We start from the raw sequence: 7,971 nt of genomic DNA, 5'->3' as shown, positions 1-7,971 counted from the left end.
AACACAAAACAAAAACTGCTGGGAAGTCTAACACAAACCTCCATGAGTTACAGAGGTCGATCTCTACTGCATGTGCTTGGAGGAGAAGGCTTCCATGGTGTCAATCAACAGACCTGTAAGTCTAAATGGAAGAACAGAGGCTAATGCCAGCAGGGCCCATCAATCAAAATCATCTTCTCCTGGTCGGTTTTCCATCATGGTGTCATAATCTTTTCTTTTCCTTTAAGGCTAACTGGAAGTCTGATCTGCATCAGCACTGGGCCGATATATCAAGACCTTGGCTGGAAGAGATGGCTTCGTGGGAATACTCACTAACATTTATTACCAAGTCATTGACAAGGCTGTATTTTGCAAAGCCACATCTCTTGTATGAGATGCTGAGGCACATCTCTGCTTTATAATACACAGCAAGGAAGGAATAATTATTTTCTTTCTTTAAATTGATTTTTAGATTAACATACAAAGTTCATTTTCCTATTTTTTTCACACACATATATATCATCAATTCTTTGTTCTAATTTATTCCCTCTCCTACTGTCCTCCTCCAAGTCCCTTCCCCCAACCCAACCAGTTCCTTTCTTCAAACTCACTGTGCAGCTGACACTGGTCTTGAATTCCTGACCTTCCTTTCACTGTCTCCTAAGTATTGGCACTACAAGCGCAGGTCTGGGTATTTGCATTAGTTTATTTTTAACTCTTCCCACACCCTAGCCCATTGCTAGAATCCTTGGTTTGGTTTGGTTTTGGTTTTGGTTTTTCAAAGCAGGGTTTCTCTGTGTAACAGTCCTGGCTGTCCTGGAACTCACTCTGTAGACCAGGCTTGCCTCAAACTCACTGAGATCTGCCTGCCTCTGCTTCCTGAGTGCTGGAATTAAAGGCGTGCACCACCACTGCCCAGCTCCTTGAATCTTCTTTTGTCTGTATATCCAGTGTCTCAGAGCTCTTGCCTCATTGCCACACCCTTGGCCTAGGAGTGTGACTGCAGCCCACTCTTCCCATGGCTGTGTTGTGCTTTTCTTTCAGATATGGCATCCTGTCCTTTGTTTCTTTGTTTGGCTTAATGATGATTTTACTTCTTGTTGCTGTTTAGTGACAGTGTCGTTATTTTGTATCCTAGGCTGGCCTTAAACTCACTGTGTAGCCTAGACTGTCCTTGAACTCATGATCCTCCTGCATCAGACACCCAAGTACTAGGATCAGGCATGTACCACCACTACCACCAAAAAGGAAACCTTTATTGAGACATCATTTATGTATAAAAATTGCAACAAAAATATCCAAATCGATATTTTTCAGTATGCTGTTCTCAACAGCTCCTAAGTTATATCCATCTTCCTCATATATACATAAGGTGAACTTGGCCTCTGGGTATTACTAGACTGAATTAATGTAGCCTTACATCACACCGAATGTAGGGTCAATGACCCTTGGTGCATCTTTGACCTCTTTTGCATTTCTCCTGCCTTCATCCCTCAATGTGAGCCATTCTAAACACAAAATATACTTCCACTTCAAGACCTTTGCAGTTATTGTCCTCTTCTCTTAGCTCCATAAGTATTGTCCCTGTCCTGGTTAGTGTTGTCAACTTGACACAACCTATAATTATCTGGGAAGGGAGCCTCAATAGAAAAATTGCCGGTAGGCATGTTTCTAGGGGGATTCTCTTGATTGCTAATTGATAAAGGAGGGCCCAGACTACTATATGGGTGGCATCATTCCCTAGAGAAGTGGTTCTGAACTGTATGAGAAAGTTGGTTGAGTCTGCCTGCTACCCAGAAAGCAGAATTCTCTATAGCTCCTGCTGTACTTCTTCAGCTATGAAGTGAGTTCCTTGGTAGGAGATCATGCCATGTAGAACACCAAACAGGCTTGCCTTCAGGTTCCTACCTTTAGTTAACTCCTTGATATCACTCAGTGATAGACTGTGACCTGGCAGTGTAAACCAAATAAACCCCAACTGGCTTTTGGCCAGATGACTTTAGACTGCAGCAGAAAGGAAACTAGGCTGGCGTCTCTGTAGGTCTTTCTTTGAGTACCCCACCCGTTTTTTGGTGAGCCCTTACCTGAAGATTTCACGAAAAGCTCAAAGCCATCAGCACTATCATAGCACTTGTTCTCCTTTCCTTTAGCAGGTATAGCTCATTATGCCAAGTGTATTTTTCTGGCTTGTTTACCATCTGTCTTTCGATCTGAACTGTAAGTACCGTGCATGCAAAGATCAGTGTCTGCCTTTTCCTTGTGTTACTTTTACAGTGTCTGGAACACTGATTGACATATATCAGGTACTCAATAATTATTCTTTGAATTTCTTATCAATTTGACAAAAGCAGTTCATTTTTTCCATACAATCTCAGATCTCCTGCCCAGATTGACAAGATGATATTAAATTGCAGGGTGACTCACAATTCTGCTTTAATGTTTTACCCCTTTTTGGTTAGAAGTTCTTGATGCTGGATGAGTAAGACAGAAAGAGCTAGAACACACAGTAAGATCCATTGCCTAGTCAAAGATTCCAAAAGTTCATTTAGAAGTCAGTTGATTGGACCTCTTAAACTTACTTTCAGAACACTATTTGGCACAAGGGGGCAACTTCAGAGAAGCCTGAGAAGATTGCAAGGTGCCAGAACCTGAAACCAGATCTGCCCTCTTGGGAAAGGCTGGCTCTGGAACAGGTACATTGAATGCCAAGGGCATTTGGTACATTTGAGATGTTGTCCTGAAGACAGGGGCATCAGGGAACATTATAGAGGGCCCAAAGGAAGTGGCATAATTCTGTTGGGAAGTAGACATCAACAACCCACAATCTAAGAGTGATGATACTTAGAAGATATGTTTGTCCAAGACACCAAGAAAACATATACAGGGGTGCTGAGGATTAGCACAGTTGGTAGGGTGTTTGCTTAGCATGCATGAGACTCTGGGTTCAATCCCCATCCCTCTGTAAACCAGCATGGTAGTGCATGCCTAAAATCTAGCACTTGGGAGGTAAAGGCAAGAGGATTCGAAGTTCAAGAACATCTTTTTGGCTACATAGTGAGTTTAAGGCCAGCTTGTGATACATGAGACCCTATTTTTATAAACATACAAAACCCCCCAAAAAACAAAAGAGCAAGAACAAAAGTATATGAGGGTGAGCTACAGGATATGGAAAATCATTGTAATTCATATACCTAACAAATGACTCATGATGAGAATATTCAAGAAATTGTTCCAAATATTCATATGTGTATGTGTGAGTGTTTGTGTATGTACATATATGTATGTGTGCATGCAAGGGGATGCAGTAAAGAAACTACTGAAATGGCTGCTCCATTATTAGGGGGAAAGGCTTTATTGTGCGTAAGAGAGAGAAAATATCCAGAGGCTTCTGGAAATGTCCAGAGCAGAGAGAATAAACAAACAAACAAACAAACAGAAACAGACCAGACATGGCCAGTGCCAGGAAAGTGGAAAAATCATGCAGGTTATAAGGAGGATGAATAGCTAGGGGGAGGGAAGCTTGTGAGCTGGAGCAGGCCTAGGAGTTTATGGTAGAAGTGGGGGTGGGTGAGAGATGCCAGGATGCTAGCATGGATTAGAAATGTATAATACATACTTGTGAATAAGGACTATGGGAACCTGGAGGCTAGCATGGACTTTGATATGCTGATAGGCGCCACAGGTATATGAACCATCTATTTCTTCTGCCAGGGGCAAGGGAAATGACTCCTTTTTTCAGACAGAAAACAAGTTCCTAAGGAATGGTGGCATTTCTTATTTATTTATTTATTTATTTATTTATTTATCTTGTATACAGGGCATGCCAGAAGAGGGCACCAGATCACATTACAGATGGTTGTGAGCCACCATGTGGTTGCTGGGAATTGAACTCAGAACCTCTGGAAGAACAGTCAGTGCTCTTAACCCCTGAGTCATCTCTCCAGCCCGGTGGCTTTTCTTTAACCACAAGAAATCCTTGTATAGTCCATCTTGAGTACATTTCTAGATATTTGCATTTCCCGAGGCCTAGCCAAACACACATACATACACACACACACACACACACACACACACACACACACACACACACTCCAGTAGAAAAATGAGCAAGATACCTAAACAGTCATTAAAACAACAATAATGTTCTCCACATTAGGTGTAGCCCATCAATCAAAGCCACAGTGGGGTTTCACTATACCTGATGAGCATGGCTGATATAAGAGAGATTTTCAGGGTCTGGGATTGAAACTCTGTGATTTTCCAGCATGCATGAAGCCCCAGATTTCATCCCCAAGGGGAAAAAAAGAAAGAAGAGAAGAGATAGAGAGAGGCAGAAGAGAGAGAGACAAACAGACTAACATATAGGAGCTGGGCATGATGGCTCACACTTCTAATCATAACACTCAGGAGATAGAGGCAGGTAGATCTCTGAGTCTCAGGCCAGTCTGATCTACATAGAGAGTTCCAGGTCAGCCAGGATGAGATAGTGAGGCCCTATCTCAGAAAAAAAAACTAATACACTGCTGGTACAAATGCACATTGGTACAGATACTTTGTTAAATTATTGTTTCACAATTACTTAAGCTCTCAGGTGTGCTGTTCAGAGCAGAAATATGGATGTAGATGACCAGAAGGTATGCCTAAGAAGACCCACAAAAGCATCATTTATATCATCTTGACCCAGAGCCAAGCCAGATGTCCAGCAGAAGAATCGACACATGTTCTTGGAATGCCACACATTAGAATCCTGCTCAGCAGTGAACCAACACTCCATTGCTGTGCAGGTAATTTGGCTTCCAAGAGCACCCTGGTGAGTAACAGGCATCAGACACAGAAGAAAGCACATGACATAATTGTAAACATTCGATAAAGTCAAAGGTTGCTAGTGCCCTTAAAGAACTAACCTGTGCACCAGGGCTAGGAAGTTAATGGGCAGGGTGAGGGGTTTCTGGGATCCCTGTGATGGTCTCTTTCTGGATTTGGGTGATAAAATGTGCTCATTTTGTGAGGAAAAAAATCTTCAAGCTATGCATTTTATGTTTCTATATACAAGGTGCATACTAATAGAATGCTTTTTAAAATTTTATTTTAAAGAGAAAAAAGACAGAGCCAGCCTTAGGCAGCACTTAGTATGTAGCAAGACCCAGATGTGGTAATATATTATTTATGATTTATTAAAGCTTGCCCGAGGGTACACAAAGCAAAGCCAGCCACAAGCCATAGAGGTCAGGCAATGGTGATACACACCTTTAATCCCAGCAGTCATACTAGCTAGCCAGACAGTGTTGGCACACACCTTTAATCCCAGGACTCAGGAGACAGGCAGATGGATCTCTGTTAGTTCAAGGCCACCCTGGCCTACACAAGAGTGAAGAGTAACAGAGCTCACGCCTTTAATCCCAGCACTGGGGAGTTGGAGACAGGAGTGATACAGTGGGGCAGAGAAAAGAATATAAGGAGGAGGAGATAGGAACTGAGATCTTTTGCCTTTGAGGACCTTTGGAGACAGGATTGCCTTTTCAGCTTGGTAGAGGTAAGACCTACTGGCTTGGCTGCTTTGCTTCTCTGATCTTCAGCTTGAAGCTTGAACCCCAATATCTGGTTCTGGGTTTTTATTTTTCATGCTACACTCAGATGCCAGGCAAAAGACCCAGGAATGCAAAGTAGCCCCAGGCAAAGGTGAACAATGAGAGTTACACAGTACCACAGCCAGGAAGAATGAACATGGGAGGGTGGGAGGGTGAGGAAATGGGGAGGGATATGTAAATATGAGTAGTAATTAAAGAATTTAAATTAAAAAAAGAAAAAACATTCAAGGTTAAAAAAAAAAAGAATGAAGTTGCTCGAGCAGAGCTACACAGACTGCTTTAGCACAGACAACCAGCTCAAGTTGTAAAGCTGCCATCTACTGCTGCCCCTGCCTCCCAGTGGCACATCTGGATCTTGGTTACCATGGTTACAAAATAGAAATAATACAGAGCTCCCAAGATTTGTCTGATATGGAGAATGAGTTTGATAAGTATTAGCTATGGTAATGGTTACTTTACTTCAGGAGAGACAAGAGGTCAAGTTTAGGTTCCACAAACAACGTGGAAACCCACAAACACAGAACAGAAGTCAAGGGTAAAGCTGAAGACACATTGAGAGAGACTCAGACATGTTTCTGAATCCTGGGCCTATGATGCTCCAAGTTTGGAACGTAGACTCTGCAAGGATCAAGATGGGGAGAGGATGAGGAAAGAGAGGGAGTGGGACCTGGTAGGATATTTTGTCCATAAATATGACACATGATAGTTTCTTTTGTCCTGGCACACTTCTTCCATTGGGTGCAATGAAGTCTGTTTCAAATTAATTAATTTTATTATATATCTATTTGTGTGTGTGTGTGTGTGTGTGTGTGTGTGTGTGTGTGTGTGTGTGTGTGTTTTATCTCTGTGTATGTGTATGTATGTAGAAGAGGGTTTTAGATACCCTGGAACTGTAGTTAGGGGTGTTTATGAAGTACTCTCTTGATACTGGAATTCAAACTCTGGTCTTCTGCAAGGACAAAAAGTGATCTTAACCACTGAATCATCTCTGCAACTCCCCCTAGTCACTCCATTTTCCCTCTTGAGGCAGCACTGGCCCTGTATGGGAGCCCACTCCACATAGAGGGTTACTGTCTCAGCCTAGACACACGGGGAGGGTCTAGGCCGTGCTCCAAATGATGACAGACTTTAAAGATTCCCCCATGGAAGGTCTCACCCTCCCTGGGGAGCAGTAAGGGGATGGGATAGGGGGTTGATGGGGAGCAGGGGAGGAGGGGAGGGAGAGGGAACTGGGATTGACATGTAAAACAAGCTTTTAAATTAAAAAAAAAAAAAGAAATTGCTCTATATCAAAACAACAACAACAACAAAAAACAACCATGGTGTTCTTCCTTGCCATTTTTGCTTTGCTTCTTTGGAGCCCAGCTGGCAGCTGTAAGGAAGTGCAGGATCCCCTCCTGGAAAGAGAGACCACACATAGAAGCTACAGAAGATGAGAAGAGCCAAGACCCTCAGCATGTCAGTGGCCATCACAACCCAGACAAGTCCTGGATAACTATAGGGGAAATTTAGCCACGCCCTCTCGGGGGCTGGCACAGGTGACGCAGACCACGCACGCACACTAGGGCGTGGTCAGAGTGACGTAGCAAGACCTTAAATATGAGGGTCCCATGCAGGAGGCTACCTCTGTTCCAGGGTTCGCCTGGTGACTCGTCGTGTGAGTACTTTCCTATTAAAGCATCTGTTCGTCCCAAACTCGGTCTGATTCCTTTGAAGTCCGCATTATTTGCGCCCCACGTTAGCTAACATCTTATAGAGAATTGTCCATTCAACTCACAGAAGCATAAGAAACAATAAGTAGTTGCTGTGTTAGATTTGGAGTTGGCTTGACATGTTATGTAGGACGACTAATGTTGTCAACTTGACAGAATTGATCTAAAATCACCTGGAAGATGGACCTCTGGGTGTCCCTGATCATATTAACTGAGATGAAGGGATCTGCCCCCTCTGGGTGGCACCATTCCCTGGCTGAAAACCTGGATCGTACAGATGGAGAAAGAAGCTGAGCAGCGGCATGCATTCACTGCATGAGTCCTTCCCCTAAGTTGCCTCTGTCAGGTGTTTGGTCTTAGTGAAACAAAGAGTTACCAACACACTCTTCTTTTCCTTCAATGATGTTCTCATGGCAAACCATTTTGTCCTTTAGTAGCTAGAATCAGTTCTGCACTGTACTTTGGCTGTATATGATTTGCATTTAGCTTCCCTGCCTGGACCCAGTTAGACCTGGAGAGGAAGGGGCAAAGAGTCACAAATTGTTAATTCTTTTTTTTTTCAAATGATTAATTCTTAAAGGGCAGCTTTCTTTTCTTTATTATCCCTGGGGAATTCATTGTGAGACAAGACAGTATTGCCTGCTGACCTTATGCAAATACCTGAAAAAATATCATTCATGGCCAGGGTAGAT

The 7,971-nt window shown here is 42.9% G+C and overlaps 1 long non-coding RNA gene across 1 annotated transcript; it reads left to right on the top strand.

Annotated features, from left to right (window-relative positions):
- The first annotated feature begins 2,479 nt into the window (after positions 1–2,479).
- On the top strand, positions 2,480–7,217 carry LOC118238470. Its single transcript, XR_004768899.1, has 3 exons — positions 2,480–2,672; positions 4,564–4,789; positions 6,933–7,217. It is a non-coding gene; the product is annotated as an uncharacterized LOC118238470 (long non-coding RNA).
- Positions 7,218–7,971: the final 754 nt, after the last annotated feature.

This window comes from Cricetulus griseus, chromosome 3, assembly GCF_003668045.3.
Source record: "Cricetulus griseus strain 17A/GY chromosome 3, alternate assembly CriGri-PICRH-1.0, whole genome shotgun sequence".
NCBI lineage: Eukaryota > Metazoa > Chordata > Mammalia > Rodentia > Cricetidae > Cricetulus > Cricetulus griseus.
The sequence above is the reverse complement of the archived record's forward strand: the minus strand, read 5'-3'. Positions and strand labels throughout refer to the sequence as shown.